General features: G+C 36.1%; 1 long non-coding RNA gene across 1 annotated transcript in view; it reads right to left on the reverse strand.

Annotated features, from left to right (window-relative positions):
• Positions 1 to 3,716: 3,716 nt before the first annotated feature.
• The window catches only part of LOC308625516, a 111,337-nt gene continuing 90,655 nt past the window's right edge, over positions 3,717 to 24,398 (reverse strand). Inside the window, exon 3 of the long non-coding RNA XR_014017109.1 lies at positions 3,717 to 3,824. This is a non-coding gene — a long non-coding RNA (uncharacterized lncRNA). The remainder of the gene's footprint in view (positions 3,825 to 24,398) is intronic.

Below are 24,398 nucleotides of genomic sequence, written 5' to 3' on the forward strand. Positions count from 1 at the left end.
AAGAAATATTTGGCAAATTAAAGAAACACCTGTAGGGGTAAATGCAGCAAATAGGTAAACTTGATCCAATTGAACATGATGCTGAACTTTTTGAAAGACACAGAGGATAGAATTCCTTAGAAAGTGGGGTACAGTAAAACCTTGAGGGGCGGCTTGAGTCATTCAGAGAAAAAGCTGTTGGTAGAAGGCTATGAGATCACCAGTGCTCCCTTTCCATCATTCCTTGGTGTCCACTGAACTAGCATTCATGCTCGCTGTCTCTGCTTAAACACTTCCTCTATTCATCTGCTTTCTAAATGGATGTGTACCTACAATATGTATCTATTCATTTAAAAATAACTGAATGCACCTGTTTCCTTGAGCTATAAACATGAACATTAATGAGCATCCTATTTACTAGTTTAATACCGCTTGGCAACCTGTATTTGAGACCACTTGCCCCTCAAGCTCTATCTCTGGCCTGCATCTCTTCCCTCCATCTACTTTTCCTCTGCTCAGGAGAATACTGCTCATGTTATAACCAGTTTCTCTGTGTTTTACAAAAACATCCTACCCTCTCGTTCAGTTTCTCATTTACTTTATAACCAAACTTGTTTTTCTTTAGTGTCGATATTCAAAGTAAATAAGAATTAAACAAAATATTTTGTTCAATTGGTTTACTTTTTAGAATCACACTGTTTTCTACTATTTTCCACTTTAGAGCTCTTTTTTTTTTTTTTTTTTTTTTTTTACAAATCATATAATTTGACTATAATTTTGTGGATTAAAAAAAATTGAATGTGGGGCTTCCCTGGTGGCGCAGTGGTTGAGAATCTGCCTGCTAATGCAGGGGACAAGGGTTCGAGCCCTGGTCTAGGAAGATCCCACATGCCGCGGAGCAACGATGCCTGTGAGCCACAACTACTGAGCCTGCGCTCCGCAACAAGAGAGGCTGCGATAGTGAGAGGCCCATGCACCGCGATGAAGAGCGGCCCCCGCTTGCTACAACTAGAGAAAGCCCTCGCACAGAAACGAAGACCAAACACAGCAAAAATAAATTAATTAATTAATAAACTCCTACCCCCAACATCTTAAAAAAAAAATTGAATGTGCATCTAACATCATTTATAACATCGTTTCTGTGTGAAAACATTTTGAGTTCTAAATATTTAACTTATAAATTAAACTTTTGAAATACAATCCAATTAAAATTAGTGCCTGCCTTTATTGTAAATGTGATTTTTAAAACCAGTTGAAAACTAAGAATATTTTTATTTATAAAAAGATTTGTATGCATTTGGAAGACAATTATTCCAACTATTTTAGGACACTTTTATAAAGTAAGTACACCTGAAAACCTAAAGATTTTGAACATTTTCCCCTTTTGGACCCTTGTCTCAGTGGCTTCTACAAGATAGGAAGCAAGAATTAATTTTATGGGTCAAACAGTCTCTGCAGTTTTCCTACTAAATCTAATGTTACTTTTTGCTCTCATTCAGTGCCAGAGGTAATCACAATATTCTGTCTTTTCATGGTTCAGAAGAAAGTTCTTTGTCCCTTCTAACTTAAATGTATACTTCAGAGTTTGGCATATTAAGTTGGCAAACTGTCTGACATTTTTGCATTAAAAATAAAGCTATGAGGAAATTCCGTCACTAAAATTAGATTAAAAAAAATATTCACTTATGAATAAGTGGGGTACCCTTAGCCAAAAGGTTTTACTTAGTTGTACCAATAAATTATCTTTTGAAAGTTTGCCACCCACAGGACTTGTATGAGTAGAAACCATACCAGAAGTACAGGCTGGAATTCTTAAAGAAGTGATGCTTATTAGACATATCTAATATTGAAAGAATGACTTGATATTTAGAAAGCTTTGTAAAACTAAAGATTTAAATGTGAAATAATTGTGGAAATTATGAATTTAATACCCTTTACAATGAGATCATTTATTATTTGGCAACTTTGGGAAACTTTTCAATTGACAGACATTCACACCCTTAACATCTTTAACATTTAATTCTTAATTTCAAAATGTTTACGACTCAAATGAAAGGGGAAAGAAACAGTCTAAAGTGATTTGTACTCTCCTAGGAAATAAAAATATGTAGAAAAAAGTCAAAATCCTAATTTATTTTCAATATTTTTGTATTAATTATACGTCTATAGCTCTAAAATGTTTTCCTCTTGGCTGTTTCCTTGCTGTCATATTATCGAGTAGTGGTTTTTACACTTTGGAGTGCACTGGGATCATCTGATATACGTATTTAAAATGCTGGTTCTAAAGCCCATTCACAAAGATTCTGATTAAGTGCGTCTGGCATGGAACCCAGGAAGAGATATTTTCTTAGGTTGGCTTCAGGTTCCATTTTGAGATGTTTCTCAAAATATTTGCAGAGTAGAAGATGAAACTGTTTCTAAAATGCAAAGTAGAAGAGTATAAAATGGGAATAGTTTAAGACCTGTGTATGGGAAGAACCACACCGCCAGATCATCAGCTGTGCCTTTCATTATACAATGATTGAAATAACCATCATATATTAGCAGTGACAGGTACTGCCTAAGAAAGAAACGTTCGATTCTAGGTAATATGCACTTTCAGAACCACTTCATTTGTTTTAAGAATCTATGTAAGGAAATTATAAAAACTGGCAAAAAACGTGTTTCAGCAACAACAACTGCGATCCTGTAAAATCATACTGCATCGGAAATAAGAGGAACTTCCAGCATTCAAAAATGGCTCATTCCCCAAAGGTGAAGAACTATGTTATAACACAAGCCTACTGGACAAATTTATTTAATAAGATGGTGAATTTATAGGAGTGTATAGTTGGTTTATTTCTGTATGATTTTAGTATCAGAGACCTATTGTAGCCAACTTCCTCAGGAAGAAACTAAGATGCAAGTAGCAGAATAAAGTTCAAGACACGACCTCATACTATAACATTATTTCTCCTGTACACAATGAGAATCACGTGAAAGACGATTCTTTAGAAATCCAAAACTTCCGTAACATGAGACTCCCAATAATGATTAGTGAGATAATTTAATCACCTCCAATTTACTGCAGAGAATTGTGGTTATGCCGAGTGAGAGGGTGTTAGAAATGACAGACCAAAGAAGCAATTTGATTGGTTAATGAAGAGTCTAAGAATGATAATTGAATTTGATGGAATTCATTAGTTGGGACATTCAAGCAGATACTTTACAACCCCAATTATGTACTCTAACATAGGTAATAGTCACAGTGTGATATGTGTACTTCATTGTTGAATTAGGCATATAGAAAAGAGTAAGGCATAGTATGGCACAAAGAAACATCAGCCTAGGACAAATCCGTCTCCACTCCCACCCCTTACCCAATATTGTTGCTAAAATATCATCCGTACAGCAGGGCACAAAAGCACAGAGGCAGATGCTATGGCATATTCTTTTAGAATGCAAAGCTGCTCAAGATCATCTACAGATAAGGAAACATGACAACTCTGGATTTGATGAAGTATAAAACAAGAGTGGGAGAAAGCAAAAATGTTATATAAGTGGCCCATCAACTAAACCAGCACGTCAAGGGTGTTAATACTAGTAATAATTTCAAAAAACATTACAAATACTAAACATTTTTTTGAAGTAAGAGATACAGTCCTCCAATTTTCCACCCAAAGGCATTTTTCTTCCACATATCACAAGTTCATCAACAAAACATATCAAAGTTTCTGTTTGTTTTCCACGTACCTTACTTAGTTGCAATGAAATTTCCAGGAATGAAGCAATAGGCAGGTGAATGGTCTCCAATTCAAAGCCAGGCGTTTGTCAAGCTCTTGCTAGTTCTTGTTTTCCTGGTTTCCCTTGAGAGAAAGAGAAGAATGGAAAAAATTCATAAAAATGCTGGCCTGCAACTCTGCACCCGCCTTTGCTACTGAGTGTGTATATAGACTTTTGCTGACGTGGCCCATTCATTATTCACATCCAGCTCTAGCTTCCTCATTTCCTGGTTGCACTACGTGCTCCAGGCTAAGAACCAAGAGGTATGAATCATGTGGACATGAAGAAAAATCTAGAAGAAGAAATGTTTCAAGAAAGCAACTTTTTTCCCTATTTCTTCTGACATAGCCTGTTCTATGGCACTGCTCCATAGAGGAGAAAGAGCATGTGCCTCCAAAGAAGGCACCCAGTGGAATTACCACTCGGGGGGATTATCTCTAAGCAATTCATACTTTGTTTTGCTAACAAGACTCCTTGTTTAGGATACTGGAGTGCTGTCCTTCTCTGGCAGTGTTCCCTCACATTTCAGAATTATTGAAAAGCTAACTGAGTCTATTTTGATTTGTGAACCTCTTTGCAAGCAACAGCAGCTGCAGCCGTGCTAATAAAAAAGAAAGGCATTGTTATGTACCTAGGAAGGACATTGAAATACTGCACATACAAAAACATCTGAGTGGTGGAGGAGGTCTATCAAATATTCTAATAGTTCTCTTCCTTCCTTGCTTCCTTTGTCCTTTCCTTCTCCCTCCTTTCTTCTCCATTCTTTTCTTTCCTTCTTCCTTTTATTCTTTCTGTTTTCTTTAATATACTCTTTTATTGTATTTATTTATTCTTAGATACAGAGCAACCTATGGTATTACCTTATATTTGAGATTTTTAAATAATGATTTTAGAATATGGAAACTCAGAAACACTAAAGTAACAGAATTCATCCACGAATGCAGAAACTCACAGAGGGAGACTTTAAGTTATCAGCTGCATCTTGTAGCTCCAATTAAGAATGGAGGCTTTGCAGATTCCAGCAGCTCTGATACTAATCAGACCATTCTGCTCTCTTTACAGTTGAAGTTTCAGTTTTCTGGAGGAAGCTAACATGGCAACACCCTGTTATTTGAGGATTCAAGTTTTCCTACTTCAAGATAAATGAATACACAATCCCCTGCAGCTTTCATTAAATGCACAATCCCCTGCAGCTTTCATTATATTCTGAATAGAATTTTACAGTTCCTCTGAAGTTATTAAGGAGTCCCCTTTGCCAACTAATGGACCAGAATCGTTCTGGCATAAATCCATGTAGGAAAATCTTTTGGGGGTTTCCAGGGTTTGGGAAAACCTTAGTTGTTGGTTTAAAGGAAAAGATGCTGCATAAGACAGTGTAATTCCCTGAGTGGTTTCTGAGCTCCATTTTGCCTGGCTGAGATAGACAAGGGAAGGTTGACTCCAGCTCAGGTTATTTCCATTATAGGTACTTATTTATAATCTGTGATTTATTCAATGAATATTAATTGAGTGTCCATTGTGGACTGTCTTTCTGTTGGCCAGGTTTTGGGGATAAAAAAATGAAAAAAGATAGTTTCTTGCTTCTGAAAGAATTGGCAAGACGGGTAAGGAAATAAATTGTTACTACAAATAGATAAGTGTCACAATGGAGATGTAGGAAATGGGTAGGCATCAATAAAGGATTCTTCCCATCCTCTCGGAGTACTCTAAGTTCTCATGTGGAATGAAGCAGAAAACATCACCAACACTGTGTGTTTATGCACATCTATGTGTGTGCCCTTCACACACACGTGAAGTGAGAGGAGAAAACAATAAAGTCCTGATCTATGTCACTCCCTGGAATTATTTAATAGTTTACACAACTGTGGCTTTTCACAATTGGATCTTCTTTTCAACAATGGTTCCAAGCATAAAATGGCTTTTCCCACCAGAAAGCATTCAAAACCTCTTTCCCATGGCTACAGGTCCCAGAAAGTATCTGATTTCTCAGAGCACAGCCCCCAGGGTCATTTTCTAAATGTTGGTGAGAATACATGAGTTAGTAATATATACCCAGTTTGGAAGCCAAATAACAAAGATTAAAAAACATCTGTCGGGCTTCCCTGGTGGCTCAGTGGTTGAGAGTCCGCCTGCTGAAGCAGGGGACACGGGTTCGTGCCCCGGTCTGGGAAGATCCCACAGGCCGCGGAGCGGCTGGGCCCGTGAGCCATGGCCGCTGAGCCTGCACATCCAGAGCCTGTGCTCCGCAACGGGAGAGGCCACAGCAGTGAGAGGCCCGCGTACCGCAAAAAATCAAAACAAAACAAAACAAAATCTGTCATTGGGACTATGAGCCTACAAGCAAGCAGTAGACTTCCAACAGAGTCTGGGGCAGGAACAGTATGTAACACAGATTTAAAAACAAAAGATTCAACTAGAATTATTTAGCTCAGTCACATGGTTTAAAAGGATATTACCAGCTCCCACCAGAACCCACTTTGCAATGTGTTACATAAAACCATGGGTTGTAAACCGAAGACATGTTTTATAGAAATTCATTCTTTCTCTCAGAAGTGATTTTCTAAATGCTTATTCGTGTCAGGCAGGGTGGAAGACACTGAACACTCATGGGCAAAGGAGACAAACGGCTGCCTCTAGTGCCCACCTCACCTCACCCCACGGAGACTGCAGGTAATGAAAGAGAGAGATGATAAAAACATACATACAGAGCATGTGTCATTCCATGCTTTACATGTAATAAATTCCAAAAAGGACAGGTAGATGCTGGGAAAGTGAGAGCAGGGGAGCTTCATCCAGAATTGGCTTCCTTGCTGAAATCACATTCAGGAATTAGCTGGATTTACGGGTAGGATGGGGTAAAGGGTTAGATTCAAAATATGACAATATATGTATAAAGTCCTGAGCTCCGTATGCTTGAGGAACAAGGACGACAAAAAGGGTCAATGTGGTTGAAGTGTAGTGAGTATGGAGAGGCATGGGGGTATCAAGGCTGGAGGCAGGCATGGGGCAGCCTCTGATGAGGGTTCTAGGTGAGGGGACCCTGGAAGCCACTGAAGCATCGACTCCCTTTAGTTACTCTTTGGAGGATGGATTGGGGTGAGGATATTTATCACTATTAAAAAAAAAAAAAACTTTCTTTTACCTGTTCATAGGAGTGAAATTTATCATATTGATTTAAAAATTAATTTTCTGACTCCCTGATGTTGAATAGGTCTAGGTTTATTTGTTTTCTTAACTTTTCAGTAATGTTGTATTTTTCTTCCCAGTACTTATCATTACACTGCATATATGCTTGTCTGTTTCTTCCTGGCACCACGAACATCTCTTCAAAAATCTGTAAGAGCTCGAGGTCTTTTCAGTTTGGTTCACTGATACATATCTAGTGCCTAGAACATCATTTGGCTACTATTCTATACGGTCGTAGTTCAACAAATACATGTTGAATGTATAAATGAATGGATAATTTAGAAAATTGTCTCCTGATGCTAGAAATCATTTACTATTATTTTTATCCCTAAGTTACTTTCATATCAGGTCAGCTTTGCATGCTAATGTAGAGCTTATTAGACTAATAAAATGTGCCTCTGGTGATTCGTCATTAAAAACAGTATTTGTAAATATACGAAGAGCTCATACAACTCAATAACAGAAAAACAAACAACCCAATCAAAAAGGGGGCAGAAGACTTAAACAGATATTTCTCCCAAGGAGACGTACAGATGGCCAACAGGCACATGAAAAGATACTCAACTTCGCTAAGTTTTAGAGAAATGCGAATCAAAACTACAATGAGACATCACCTCACACCGGTCAAAGTGGCCATCATTAAGAAGTCTATAAGTAATAAATGCTAGAGAGGATGTGGAGAAAGGGAACCCTCCTACGTTGTTGGTAGGAACGTAAATTGGTGCATCTACTACGGAAGACAGTATGGAGGTTCCTTAAAAAATGAAAAACAGAGTTGCCATATGATCTAGCAATCCCACTCCAGGGCATATATCCGGAGAAAACTCTAAATTGAAAAGATACATGCACCCCAATGTTCACAGCACCACTACTTACCGTAGCCAAGACATGGAAGCAACCTAAATGACCATTGACAGATGAATAGATAAAGAAGATACTACCATATCAACTGAGTGGAATACCACTCAATTATGAAAAAAGAATGAACTAATGGCATTTTCAGCAACATGGATGGACCCAGAGATTACCATACTAAGTGAAGTAAGTCAGGAAGAGAAAGACAAATATCATATGATATCACTTATATGTGGAATCTAACCTATGATACAGATGAACTTATTTACAAAACAGAAACAGACTCAAACATAGAAAACAAACTTATGGTTACCAAAGTGGGTGGGGAGGAATAAATTAGGAGTTTCGGATGAGCAGATACAAAGTACTATATATAAAACAGATAAACAACAAGGTCCTACTGTATAGCACAAGGAACTATATTCAATATTCTATAATAAACCATAATGGAAAAGAATATGAAAAAGAATATATATATGTATACACACACACACACACATACACAAACATGTAACTGAATCCTTTGCTATACACCAGAAACTAACACAACATTGTAAATCAACTATACTTCAATTAAAAAAAAAGTATTTATAATTGTAGCTTATGGAAAAGGTATAAATAAACCAATTTGGGCAAAGTAAATGAATAAAAAAATAAAAGATGAGGAACCTAACTTGAAAGCAAAATATATTTGTCCTAACGTACTTCTCTTAGACTTTAGGTTCACTCATTTTAGGGTAAGAGTCAATCATTTTTCAGTAAATTCTCTTGATATTTTCACAAAACTCTAAATCCTTTTAGTTATTACCAATTTAGAAATGCATACAGATAAAGGGCTCTCTGGTACCATTTATTTGACAGGGGAACTTAGAGGAATTAATCAAATATATGTACTTCAAATTTTGTAATATTAAAAGTTTATATTTTTATGGTATAGATGAATTCATGAAAGCTCATAGACAAAATAAAATATCTAATAAGTTAGGAATTTTAATAGACTGCTTCCACAGAGTGAGATGTTTAATCAATTATTTTCTTCCATTGAACACATGTACTATAAATTTTACTGGGTTAGATATAAATTGTGGTAACACACCAAATAGCTTAAATAATCTAGAGGAATGTGCTTAAGCTAAAGTTTTCCCAAGAAAAACTGCCCAACTTATTTGCTTACGGTGCCCTTAATTTTTACTTACATAAATTCACTTTTTTATAGTGTAATTTAAAAAGGTTAATTTGAGTACTGCTTTAATATGAAAAATTTAATGTTGCAGTAGTCAGTGTAAGTTAAATGGTTCAGTGAACCTTGGTAAAGAAAAGATAAATGATTAGCTTATGATGTATTACTAACAGGGGTCAGGTTTTTGACCTTATGTATAAGCAAATCACAGACAATATACCAGCCAAATTACCTGAGACATGAAAATGTAAAGAATAATTACATTTGAATATCCTTATGCCAAGATGCCCTGTAAGATAATTGAGTAAGAAGAATCTTGTTTGCAATGTGCAAAGGCAAAAAGTGGGGGAGAAAGCAGGAGAGGTAGGCTCTTGCACCATTCAAAAATTTTTTCCCTGTTAAAAAATAATTTAAGACAAAATGTTTGCAAATTGTATTAGAAACATAGAATGTGGAAGGACTTCAGTTAAAATTAAAATTTATCTGGATTTTTTTAAAGCAAAAAAATGCCAGGGAGAAATCTTTTACCATACTAGTCAATGTGGGATAAAAGCTACAAATAATTTTATATCATTATTCTTTGTAAATTGATCAGAAGAAGGAGTTTGAAAGCCTTGGCTCTCTTGTCTGATTTAATCCACAAAACAGTGAATCTGCTTTCATTTTTTTCTTTTTTCTTTCGAAAATTTCAACATAGAACACACTGTGAATTTTAACAACCTGTTTTTGTTCAACTGATTGCCTTCAGTTTCTCTATTCCTTTGTTACTGAGGACAAATGAATATATTTCTTTTTTTTTTTGTAAATGTATTTTCAGGTTTGATTTTAAATTATTCAAGATACGTTTGGACCTCTTTATAAGATAAATTTAGTTAGGAAATGAATCTAGTCCAGAGATTTGCTAAAACTGGTCATGATGCACATGATCCATTTTTTTTTATGCCATCATCTATTGACCACTGTTAGTGGTATGCTAATTACTAGATAACAAACTAGCAACACTAGCAATACTTGACCACTGCGGGAATTTAGGTGAACTCTGATCTGAAGTGCAGGTAAAAGTCACTGGGAGAACAGATTTAGGAAGAACACACAAGCATGGAAGGCATGTATATATAATGCATTATATATTATGTATATCATGTATATGTAATATATATTAATTATATTATATATGTATCTTCCATGCTTGTGTGCTTTTCCTAAATATTTTATATATATATATATAATGCATTATATAAGACTAAAGACAGGTAATAAATTTTGTGCCACTATCTGAGTCAGTCACAGTCTCAATTTATTACAATCATTGTAAGTATATTACAATCATTCTTGGATTGAATAAGCCAAGAGATTAACATTTTATTCTGCACAGCAATCTGCACAGCTCAAGTTCTAGCAGACTTTCTTACATGTATGAGTGGAGCAGGGAAAGAGAATGAACAATAATTCGTAGGTGAGGTTAGAAATCTAGAGACACAAAATGCTAGAATCAGCAGAACACTGACATGTTCTTAGATTTTCTTTAGCTGCTTGTTTCAAAGCTACTCTTTCAGTTTGGGGCCGGTAGATGCAAACGATTACATTTAGAATGGATAAACAACAAGGTCCTAATGTATAGCAAAGGGAACTATTGATATAATCAATATTCTCTGGTAAACCATAATGGAAAATATTAAAAAAGACTATATAGGTGTATAACTGAGTCACTTTGCTGTACAGCAGAAGTTGGCACAAAATTGTAAATCAACTATACATCAATAAAAAATAAACAAAATAAAAAAGATACCCTTTCAATAAATTTTTCAAAGAAGCATAATTAACATTTGTGCTGTTTAATAAATTGGAGCTTTTAAATAGTTGAAATAATATTTATATTGTTATACTTATGTATAACTATTACTATTTTACTATAAACCCAACTTAAGGAAAAAAATAAATGAAAGTAAAATACAAAAATAAATGCTGTATGAAAAAAGGGTTTTTGGGGCTTCCCTGGTGGCGTAGTGGTTGAGAGTCCGCCTGCCAATGCAGGGGACATGGGTTCATGCCCCGGTCCGGGAAGATCCCACATGCCGTGGAGCGGCTGGGCCCGTGAGCCATGGCCTCTGAGCCTGCGCGTCCGGAGCCTGTGCTCCGCAACGGGAGAGGCCACAACAGTGAGAGGCCCGTGTACCGCAAAAAACAAAAAAACAAAGAAACCAAAAAAAAACGGGTTTTTTTGAGTGATATTTCCAGTAAAGGACTGAATTGAGCTTTCACAGACTGTTATTTTTTGGTTGTCACTGTGTTCTGTCTTTAGAACTACCTAATTATAATCCTCAATTCCTTCATCTAAAAAAACAAATATAATAATAATAATTATCCAATAGTGCTATTGTGAGGATTGGATAAATTAATTTACTTGAAATGTTAGCATATAATAAGCTCTGTTGGGTTGGCTAGTGTTAATGTTACCATTACTGACATCATTATTCTTTTTAATATCAAGTTAACACAACTTCAAATTTAAAAACACTTCAGCCTAAATCCCACTCTTGAACACTGAAGGCACATATAATTATTGTATATTGGAGGGTACATCACCGTATTGTTATTCTAGTTTGTACGCACATGTCATATTTCCTTATCTGGCCTCTAAGTCTCTTCAGGACAAAAACTGTCTTATTAATTCATCTTTCCCTTTCTCTTATCCTCTATCTCTTCTTTCTTCTCTCCTTTACATTAACATATTTATAGAGCACCTACCTTGTGCTAGACACTTTTGTAGGTCTGAAGTTACAGAGGCAAACAAGACAGATGAGATCCCTGCTTTCATGTTGCTTAAGTTCTTGCAAAATTCAATTAAAACTCTGTTACTACTGTATTTGCTAAATTCTATACCAGTGCCAATGTTGGACTGCCAAATACAAAAATAAAGACATGAACAAATATATATAGTAAATATTTTAGAAAATGTATTTAAAATGTAAGAAATTGTAAAAGATGTAAACTTTCATAAAAACGCAACAAAAGTCATGAAAAATTAACTGTAATAATGAAGGCAGAGTATACTGACTTTGTTTGAATGGCTCTGTATTATTATCAAGTTCAAGCTTTTTTCATGTAAATAAGTACTAAATGAACCAGATCATAATAAAATTTTTTATAATTTACAAAAGAGGCTTTCAACTTTGATGAGAAAAGAGCTTATCAATAAACAAATAAATGAAGTAAATTGTAAAAAACTTTATGGTATACTTTATGGTATAACAGTTTATTTTGCACAAAATATTTAGTCCCACATTTTTAACATCACATTGTTAGTGTCATAAGAACCCAGATACGAGAAAACCCAGACTTAAGCAAGTACGATGCAATAGAATAAGGAAGCCTCTATTGAAATAGCTTGCTCATGTAATAGTAACCATAAACTTCTCATTCTAAACTTTATAAATTACCTATATTTTTAAAAAAATTACATATCTTCTATGTATGATTTGGGCAATAAGAAGATAGCATAAGTAGAAGACAACTGTATCAATCTCAACTGAACAATTAACTAAACATTTACCTATTTCTTAAGTCAGATGTAAAAGCACATAATTTACAACAACTAAAGCTACCCAAGAATCACTAACATTTTGAGTCCATCAGTTATATGGGGGAAGGGAGAATAGGATACTTATTTTTAGTTCCTAGAATTATTTTATATTTCTAAAAACATTATGTACTAAAGAGAACCACTCAAAAAATCGAAGTTAGAAATTTTATAAAGTTTAAAACCAATTTTAGAATAACTAAAAAAATCAGTCTACTTTATTTTCATGTTCTTTAAAATATGTACATATGAATCAGTGAAATATGTTTACTTTGGAAACTCTCAGAACTTTAGGCTCTGCAAAGTAAGAAAATTTATAAAATGATCTAAAGCTACTATATTAGAATATACCCATTTCAGTCTAAAGCATTGTACTCAATACAGTGTCTTGTATAAAGAAAGAAACAATTGGTATCTCTTGGTAGAGAATCCTGGATGCTGAAATTATCTAGTGATGTCTTTGATCTGCAAACCTTGGGTTTCTCGTGTTTTGTTGACGGCTAGTTGGTAGTAAACCATTCATCAAGTCCTTGCTATCCTATGAAAATGATAATACTTTTATCCCCATCTCCAACTTCATTTCTCTACACTCTCCTTCAATAAGGAGTCAAACTTCTGAAATAAGTCAAGCTACTCCCTCCTATCCTCACTTGACTTATTCCTATTTCAACTCCTTAACATGGCTCATAAGTCTTTTCTGGCCTCATATACCCTCCTTATCTCTGTCTTCCTCAGTCTCTTCTAGACACACTGGCAATTCCTCCAGCTCAACAGACCATGTTCCTACCCAGGGCCTTTGTTCTCTCTACCACGTGTGATCTTTCCTGGATATTTACATGGCTCATTTCCTCTGTTTACTCCAGTCTTTTATCAAATGTCACCCTTGTAGGGAAGTCTTCCTTTGCCACTATACCCACCCCCGCCCCGTATATTTTCTTTATAACACTTATCAAGACCGGATATTATAGACTTTTATTTGTCCATTTGTTTATTTTGTCTCCCTCTTGCCACAATGCATGAAGGCAGACATTCCTGTCTTATTCGTGCCCATAATACCAGCACCTGGGATAGTATCTGGCTCATATGGGCACTCTATAACCATTTGTTGAATGAATGGGTTCTTCATGTTTTAGCTTAGATAGTTTGTCTGCTAAACCATTACTGAATCCCACATTGGCATGGTTCCACTAAATTCTAGGTTAGGTGTCCTGCCTAATTGTTTGAGTCCACCCTGCATTATGCCTGGCACAGATTGGGCAAGTGCTCAGTTATCTCTTAGGTAATGTGTACAGTGATGATCCTTTTAGGTCTATTTTCCTTTCAGAATTCAGAGTAAATTAAGAGATGATATGAGTTATTCTTTTCAAATTTGTTTTAAACATACATGGAACACTTTGAGATTCACAGATGAAATTTTCAATGAAATGGTGTAGAATATACATCCTCTTGAATTAATTTCATCCTGCTTCCTTGGGTATTGTCCACAAAATCTTCCCTCTGTGTATTTCAGAGATTCCAAAATTTATTTTTGGGAGGTTTCAGTGAGAAGTAGAGATCCTTATGAGAATCTCATGACTCTTCAAATAAAAATTTACATATACTCAATATTTTGTTTATGCTTTTGAGAGATCAAAACCAATCTGAAGTCCCAAATAGACTCCTACTCTATGGATCTTGAGTTAAGAAACTTTATTCTTTTTCTTCTCTATTTTTGTTTTTTACTAGTTTATAAACAAGTTCATTTTTCTCCATACTAACTGAAAATATTAATTCTACATCAACTACCCTTTTACCCCTTACTCACTTTTCTCCTCTTTATTATAAAACTTTCATAGTGAACTTTTCTGCATTTACTTCCATATATCTATTCAATCTTCAGCAATCTGGCTTCCTCATTCATTATACTAAAGTCATCATGCATCTCATGGCTGTTAAATCTAACACCTAATTCTCAATTTTCAACTTCTCTGCATTATTGAGATTGTTAAGCACCATTCCACCGTTTCAAAACTTTGGTTCTGTGTTAATGCCCATACTTTTTGGGTTTTGTAGTTTTTGGTTTTCCTATTTTTGTGGTTTTATTTTTTAAATTATTTATTTATTTATTTATTATTTATTTTTGGCTGCGTTGGGTCTTTGTTGCTGCACGCAGGCTTTCCCTAGTTGCGGTGAGAGGGGGCTCCTCTTTGTTGTGGTGTGCCGGCTTCTCATTGCCATGGCTTCTCTTATGGAGCATGGGCTCTAGGCGCGCCAGCTCAGTAGTTGTGGAGCACGGGCTCAGTAGTTGTGGCTCGCGGGCTCTAGAGTGTAGGCTCAGTAGTTGTGGCGCATGGGTTTAGTTGCTCTGTGGCATATGGGATCTTCCCGGACCAGGGTTCGAACCTGTGTCTCCTGCATTGGCAGGAGGATTCTTAACCACTGCACCACCAGGGAGGTTCCCGTAGTTTTGTGTTTTATTGTAGTTTCGTATTTGCTTCCTCCTCACTATATTCTAGACCCAAATTTCCTCCTGCTGGCTATCTACTTATAGATGTCCTACTGGTATATTAAACCCACAAACCTCAAATGAAATGTTGCACATTTCCCTTACGCTTTTTTCTTACTTTGTGTTCCCTGCCATAGTATCTGATAAGAAAACTGAAATTCATCTTTGACTTCACCTAGCTTCCACTCCCACATCTAATTAAGTGTCACATATTGATTCTTCCCCTGAAATGTCCCTGATATTCTTTCCCTTCTACTCTCTCAGTCCACTGATGAATCCAGACTCTTATCATGTTATTGCCTATATGTGCTTTAGCTTCATAACTGATGTCTTCCATTTAATATCCTGCCACTTCATTCCAAGCTCCACAGCGCCCTGCCCTCTAAGCCTTGCTCTTTTTACAATACCAGAGTATTCTGTGTTGCTATTAAAAGATGTACTTTTTTCTTCCAGATACTGCAGTTGATTACATACAAGTATGCTTTTGCCATCAGATTATGAGTTCCTCGAGGGGAGAAATGATATTCTAGCCTCTTTTCTACCCTCCATAGTGACCCCTTGCCCACAGTATGCACTTAATAAATATTTGTTAAATTAAGCATAAGATAATGTGAGAAAAAACAGTTCAGAAAATATGTCATCACTGTGCTAGTCTGGCTAAGATGCCCTTCTCTACTGTAACACAAGAAAATAAAACTACATCATTGTCCCTAATAGTTTATGCTCAAGTATTAGCTAATATCTCACTTGTTATCCTTGATATTTAGTTTTTGAACAAGGAATTGTTCAATAATATACTGGAAAAATTAAAGAGAGTAGAAGCATATATTGACTTAATGGTCACATGTTATCAGAAGCCAATGATTATTTCACTTAAATTTCTCTCAATAGTTATTAGCAAGACAAGGCTTTTATAAATATCAACTTTTTGAGTGTTTTATATATATAAAAAGAATGCAGGAGGAATAAGTACCTTCTCCAATATGATATCAAAAATATATAATAGGGGATTAATTCACATCCTTAAGTTTTTGACTCATACCTCTGGATTCTATCTAAGGTTCTGTAAATAAACAGATAGGTGACCTACCTTGTCAATGTTTTTATTCTGACTTAATCTGAAACAAGTGATATGACAGAATGCTTGACATATATGTCGTGAAAAGCTAAAACTGTGGTGTAAGAGGAAACTATTTTCCATAGATTGTCAGGCAAAGTAAATAGGCAAGATGGCATAGTAGAAAGATTGCGGGCCCTTAGAATTAGACAGGTTTGGAACTAAATTGTGACTTTAACATGTACCAGCTCAGGAATCTTAAGAGAATTGTTCAAACTCCCAAGTTTTCTCATCTTTAAAATGGTGATAATGGTACCAGTCTTAGAGTTACGAGGATAGAATGAGGTGAAGTATGACAAACGAATGATTAAGGTATATAAATGTTTCCTGCTCAGAAAATACTGGTCCCTTCCCACTTCCCTGTCTTCTAACAGAACATAAAATAGACACAGTCAAAATGTAAACTCTGAATTAATAAATTAGGGTTCATTACATTCATTTAGTTCAATAATATGTATTGATGTTCTACCAGGTTCCAGGAAACATGGTATCTTTGGCAGTGACTCATACAGAAGGGGCCTGAAGAACAATCTTGGTCCAAGTGTCAGTTTCAGGACTTATGCTGTGGGATCACTGGCAAGTTGTTGACCAATGTCACACCTGTGAGACATTCAGAAAGTTGTTTCCTGTAAAATGTAATTGAAGTAATGTTCAATTTACCAGGTGACCCTTGTAAAGATGTTAAGTGTTATGAGGATTGGATGTAGATTTGAGGGGGAAGCATGTTCTTGTTTTGGGTTTAAACATCTTGTATTGGAAATACCAGGAGGCCAACCAAGCACACAGATCTAGTGGGAAGCTAAAAAGAGGATTATAGACTATATGCTCCAGGAGAGTAGGGGTCAGGTCCTGTTTCCTTTGCTCAGTATTATGTCTCCCTGCTAATGCTATCTGCTCAATCAGTAATGACGATGAGAGCACAACACATCTAACAGAGTACTCATTAATAGTGTCAGGTTCTATTCCAAGAATTTTACATATGTAGTTAACTCTCACAGCCACACCATGGAATACAAGAAATTGGGGCACAAAGATATTAAATAACTTGCACAAGGTCACCTAACTGATAAGTAAAGCTCACATTTATACCCAAGCATTTTGTCTACAAAGTCCACACTCTTAACTACCCTCTCTAATTTGCAAAACTAAGGAATAAAAAACAAACTTGGGAGCTGAGAAGAGAGATTTGAGATTGTTTGTAGAGATGTAAAAACAAGCTAAGGGAATAGGTGAAATCTCTCAGGGAACACATGAAATGTAGGAAGAGAAAATGGCTGACTATCATTGAAGAAAACCAACATTTAATACAAGCTGGACAGAGAAAATGTAATATACCCAAGAAGAGTCAAAAAAAGGGAGCAGTGTGTTGAAAGACGAAGTAGAAGAAACTTCTAAAAGTAGAGTGTGTGGTCAAGAAACCAAGTAAGTTACAGATTCAAAGTATATCTCTTGACAGTGTTCCTTCAGAGACAGAGTGAGAACAGAGTGGACAATGAAATAAAATATAATGAAATATAATGATACACAGTAACTCAGAGAATAAGCATAGTAATACTACTGTATGTGCACTTCTAATTGTTACTCATATTAGTAGTGTGGGACATTTCGGGATGTTTACATACACACACCCACACACACCAACTAGCATCTTCATAAACTAAAAAAAAAAAAGATATTTCTTAAAGGCTTAAAAAAGTCAGACAATATTTAATTTCTATTTTATAAGAAGTAATTCAGACAACAAATATTCTTTTTCAAGATGTGTGAAACTAACAAGTAGAGAGAGAGATAAAAATGAATAATGAAATCTTGAAAGACTTAAAATTATGAACAAATGTTTTAAAGTTTAGAAGTAAGATTAGGAATAATATCTCATTTCTAATTGGGTCTCACTTCTATTTAGTGCACATAAAATAAATCAATTTCCTCAGTAGCATACAGAATGCATTGACATTACTAATAGTTAATAAAAAAAGTATCACTCATATCAATAGTTTAGAATTGTATTCTAAATTCTTCACATTCATTTGGTCACAACAACCTTGTTATATAGAGAGTAAAGCTCAGAAGTTTACCTTTCTTTCTTTTTGCTACCCTAAGAATAGAAGAAAATTCATCAGCTTCTGGGGCCCAAACACTTTTTCTTTCAAAAGAATTCTATTTACTCACAGTTCCTCATTCTAATCAACCAAGGCTGCTATGAGAGGGAACTTGGGCAATTGCAAAAGATTATTATTGTGAAGCTTCCATGTATGGTTTTTATCCTTTTAAGATTTTTTTTTTACTTTGTTATCTCTGTCTGGCTATAGTTTCACAATATCTTCCTTAGAGCACAAATTGTAAGATAGTTTTTATATCATGTACAGCATATTCACTATTACAAGTGTTACCGTTCAATATAGGCTTGATACATGCAGTCATACCATTTTTGGTGAGCTAAGTTTTGGACCTTTTCTCAAAATCTTCCAAAATTCTAGAGAGAGAATGTATTACCCCCTTCCCCCTTTATTAATGTATTAAACCTAAATCTGAAAAGAATATACTAGCAGATAAAGGACTTTTTTCTCTACTAACATGGTAAGAATCTTTTAACAATTCAGATACATGAATGTGAATCCAAAGAAGGGAATATTTAAATTGAGTTTGAACTTCATTCTAATATAAAGTGACATAAAGGGAAAACTGCTAATGAAAAAAATTTCTAATTATCCTTTATTACAGAGCTTATGAGAAAGTACACATTCCATTAACCATTCACTTTTTCATTTACGCTACCTATATTTTGGAGCACTTATTATGTGCCAGGCACTGTGTTGAGATCAAAATTAGAATTAAAAATTACTTGAGCAAGGCCTGTAGGGAAAAGCATTCCAGGGGGGTGGTTCAGCATGTGCAAAGTTTCTGACCTGTTGAGCCTGTGACTAGGGCCACTGAACCACAGAAAGCACAGTGGGAGTGAGGAGCCCTAGGCTGGGAAGGTAAGAAGAATTCAGATCCCAGAGGTCCCTGTATGTCACAGCAAGGACTTTGGACTGTTTTTCTTAAACTTTATAAAATCATTAAAGAGCTATAAGTGGGGCTTCCCTGGTGGTGCAGTGGTTAAGAATCCATCTGTCAATGCAGGGGACACGGGTTCGAGCCCTGGTCTGGGAGGATCCCACATGCCGCTGAGCAATGAAGCCTGTGTGCCACAACTACTGAGACTGCGCTCTAGAGCCCGCGAGCCACAACTACTGAGCCTGTGCGCCACAACTACTGAAGCCTGCGTGCCTAGAACCTGTGCTCCACAACAAGAGAAGCCACTGCAATGAGAAGCCCGCACACCACAACGAAGAGTAGCCCCCGCTCGCCGCGGCTAGAGAAAGCCTGCGTGCAGCAACGAAGACCCAACACAGCCATAAATAAATAAATAAATAAATAAATAAATAAATAAAGAGCTATAAGTAGGGTAAGGAGGGGGCAATAACTTAATCAGAGCTGAATTTTCAAAACACCACTTCGGCTGTGGTATGGTGAATAGATTTCAGGGAAACAATAATAGAAGAGTTAAGCGACACAATTATTTATTACCAAAGCTTATGAAATAAATTCATTGTTCCTATAAGTCAATTCTTTTAAAAAGTTTGAATGACAGCTTGCTTTCAGAATATCCTATATAGATTAGGACTGAGAACACACCAGGCCAACTCCCTGCTTCCTTGCCCCAAACAGACTCACAGACGCCACATTTTCCAATCTCTTTACAAAGCTGACATACTTGGTTGATGTAATATTTAGGTCATAGACTTTGAGCTAGTTTTCTAGTAGTGTTGTTCAGTTTTTATTGATCATTTATAGGCTACCTAGGATAAATCTGCTTGGAGAAAAGTAAAGGTAACTGACCTATGGAGTGATAATATTTAATTATAATGCCCTAAAAAGAATGCTACTGAGTGATTACTGTGTGCCAGGCAGTTCTCTAAACACTTTATCTTGTATTGTTATTTAATCTTTGTAAGAATCCTATGAGATAATACCCTAAGTGACCCAAGCTTCTTGCCTAGACTATCTGTATCATCACAATCAAAAGGTTTGAAGAAAAACAAAATCACACTAATGAACGTTAAAACCAAAAAAGGAGAAAACCCTACAAAAGAACAAAAAACACAATCCAATATTTTATCTCAATACACTTTTGTTATAGTAGGTTATATGACATTAAAAAACACTACAGGTATATAACAATATTACCTGTGGCCTCTGATGGGTTCTATGTAACTCATGAGTCAAAGGTTTTACTATGAATTTGCTAAAGTGCAGCATCAGATATGTAGTAAATGATTATGTTCACTTACCAAAATATGACACATCAAGCAGAAAAGAAAGGAATGTAGTGTTTACCGGTTATTCCAGTTCGATTACAGAGCTTCCATCTCCTGGAAGGATGATCATTTTATCTGGTGCTAAGTGTCATTCTAAGTAGTTCTCAAGTTGCCATTAGTAATGCATAAGAACTGCTCATCATTCAGGCAACGCCTACAACTACCTTCTCCTTTCTCTTATATGACATACTGCTTGTGATTCAGAGGGAAAGCAGACTGACACAGGAGACAGGGTTGCAAAGATAATATCTCCACTTAGGAAGACAAAGGGGATATAATCAACTTCCATGAAGACATGAAGGCAGTCGATTGGGTCAACATGAACCTGCTCATAGAAATCTTGAATCACTAGAATTTATGGGAGTAACAACGGCTTAAAGCTTGAAATAGCAAACTTAAGACAAAAAAACAAATACTAAATAGTCCCCAGAATGGGCCTTCGAGTATAGAAATGCACACTTCAGAGAGGTAGAATGAAAAGATAAGTTTCTTTAAGGAAAACTTTATATAATTGATGGATTATAGATCCATACTGGGCTATTAAAAATAGAACTGCAATCGTTTTATATTCTCCACTGTACGTTCCTTTGCCAATATGTAGGCACAGACCATGAGCTGAAAGAAAGTTTTATAGTTCAAGTATAAGCTGATGTTTTTAATTCTACAGGGAAAGCCATGGCAGGCCCTTCTTTAAAGATTTTGGCTGGGCTTCCCTGGTGGCGCAGTAGTTGAGAGTCCGCCTGCCGATGCAGGGAACACGGGTTCGTGCCTCGGTCCGGGAAGATCCCACATGCCGCGGAGTGGCTGGGCCCGTGAGCCATGGCCGCTGAGCCTGTGCGTCCGGAGCCTGTGCTCCGCAACGGGAGAGGCCACAACAGTGAGAGGCCCGCATACCGCAAAAAAAAAATAAAATAAAATAAAATAAAATTTTTGGCTAGCCTAACTTTTTCTCAGTTGAAATATTTCAGGAATGATCCTCACTCCTATTCACATCTCTCAGAAGCCATCCTTAACCCCACTGATCTATGTAGAATCATTTCTGTGTCCCCCAGAGCATCCCATGAACCTCTCTAAATGTGACACTAATGTATTACTCTGTTCCGGCATCTTTACTTTCTGTTTTTTTCCAATAGACTGTGCTGTCCCAGGCAGGCAGCACATTAAGACATCTGTCCATTACACCTGCTTCACCAATTGATTTCATTGGTTGCTAAAGGAACTTCTTTGAGATGAAGAACTAAGTGAGAAAAAATTGAGTCAGAAAGGTGTTTCTTTCTTCCAATGAATAAATATACTTAACCTATTCACTCAAGAAATGAACAGATCACTGTATTGCCAGATTCTGTATATATTTAAATTATAGCAGAAAATATTTTGAAAATTCCTAAAATTCATGCCGTTACTTAAAATGCTTGTTAAGAGAAAATCTGGAAAGGCTAAAGGTTAGAAAAAACTCTCAAAGAATGGAGTCGAACAGGGTTGAAACATGAACTGTTAAGATTTTCTCTTTTACTTTCTTCTTTTATTTTCTTCCTTGACAAGCAAAACTCCCAACAAAGCATGGAAGTAGTGAAGTTGCCTTTTTATTGTTTTTTAAAGCTAAGATATTAACTATTAGACTGTATATATGAGTTTAAAATTATTTAAATTACTCTGAAATCATGTGCCATTTTTAAACCACTCTGGAATGCGGTTCTTCCTAACTTTAGCTTTATATGGTTTTTCAAAATCACCAGTAGTGTTTCTTTGTTTCTTGAATCCTGTAGTTCAGATTCTTTAGAACTACCTTTAGAAACAGAATCACTTCATGCAGCCTCCCTGCTCATGGCATAACATTCAAATGCACTTACAATTTCAAAGGACTTGAAAGCATTTATGATATCTCACTTTTCCACTGAATTCCTCCCTAGCTTACATAGCTGACACTGCAACTGTGTTTTTATTAGTTTCAAACAGGGTAGAACTCAGCAGTATTCTGTGATGGGCACACATTTTCTTAAGAAGGCTTGACATCTGTTGTTCTGTAATAAGAGCTAGAACCTATATGTTTGACTGATTGTTTCTTTTTAGGGGCCTCTTATAAGAATCATCCATCAGAATTATGGCATCTATTAACCTCTCTCTTTTGTGTTCATATAGAAAAGAAGTCCTTCTAATGGAATACACCCTCGTTTACATTTTAAGGTAGCACAAGCAACATGTTTGTAATAACAGATGGGGGCAAAAGGATTAAAGGGTGTTTGAAGCATATTAAAACCAGCATTTTCTTGTGAGGAAGCTTTTTGATTATAATTGCTCTTAAATAAGATTATAATTTTCATAATTCTAAGCAAACATCTTAAAATATTGCATTTTTAGGTACATATAATTTTATTCCAAATATATTTGTAACACATATATTTAATAAGAAAGTCTTTCTTCCAACGGATTCAATACTTTGGAACACTGCTTAAGCTCCACACAATACTTATACTAGTTAATATATACAGCTTTCTACCAGTTTGTTAAAAAAAATTAACTAAATAAATTGAATAATTTGCTGAACAATTAAGAGACTAAAGTTCAAAATTAGCATATTATAAGAATAAGTGTTTACATATAAAATAATTTCAAATATCTTATATACAAGAGACTCTTCGGTCCTATAAATGTTCTTCTCAATTGATGTTAAATGGATCTTGAATGTTTTTCACACTGGCACAAAAGATACAAAATGATATCAAAGCATAGTGCACTTTCCTTTACTTAAATTATAGCTGCAACTATAAAACTCAATCACTAGAAAGAATAATACATAGTATTTTGAATGATCTTTGGTAAGTGCCTGAACTTGCCTGGTAGGGGCTAGCTATGAATTCTAACACTGGAATGTAGAAACAGAAAAATACAAACAAAAACCAACCAAACAAAAATATGGCAAGGAAGTGATCAACAAACTTCTGCTGTATTTGGATTTGTAAACTAAATTAAAAAGAGGAAGTTGAACTATCTATGGCGTCCTTGGTCTCTCAGTGACAGCTCTGTACACAGGGTTCTTGTGGTTTGGAACTATCTGGGCCTCAGAAGCATAATCCATTTATTAAAGGGTACTTGGAGAAGGGAGATCAAACTTCATCTCTAATTATAACTTTCTTCACAAGGAAAGATGAAAAGTACACTCAAAAATGGCTTTTCTTGGGCTTCCCTGGTGGCGCAGTGGTTGAGAATCTGCCTGTTAATGCAGGGAACACGGGTTCGAGCCCTGGTCTGGGAGGATCCCACATGCCGCGGAGCAACTAGGCCCGTGAGCCACAACTACTGAGCCTGCCCGCGTCTGGAGCCTGTGCTCCGCAATGAGAGGCCACAATAGTGAGAGGCCTGCGCCCCGCGATGCAGAATGGCCCCCGCTTGCCACAACTACAGAAAGCCCTTGCACAGAAACAAAGACCCAACACAGTAAAAATAAATTAATAAATAAATAAACTCCTACCCCCCCAACATCTTCTAAAAAAAAAAAAAAGGCTTTGGGCTTCCCTGGTGGCGCAGTGGTTGAGAGTCAGCCTGCCGATGCAGGGGACACAGGTTCGTGCTCCGGTCCAGGAAGATCCCACATGCCGCGGAGCGGCTGGGCCCGTGAGCCATGGCCGCTGAGCCTGCGCGTCCGGAGCCTGTGCTCCGCAGCGGGAGAGGCCACAACAGTGAGAGGCCCGCGTACCTCAAAAAAAAAAAAAAAAAGTCTTTTCTTTTCCTGAAAAGTTACACCTTGAACAGAATTAGAAGAAGCTATGATCTCAAGTGAAGCTACGTAAGGATTTAGGGGATAAGAGTAAATTGAGGGAAATGAAAATTATCTGAATGCTAGAATGTAAATAAAAATGCAGGTTGACTAAATTGACTTTAAATTTTTAGATGAT

This window comes from Mesoplodon bidens (genome assembly GCF_964165515.1).
Source record: "Mesoplodon bidens genome assembly, chromosome: 11".
NCBI classification, from domain to species: Eukaryota; Metazoa; Chordata; class Mammalia; order Artiodactyla; family Ziphiidae; genus Mesoplodon; species Mesoplodon bidens.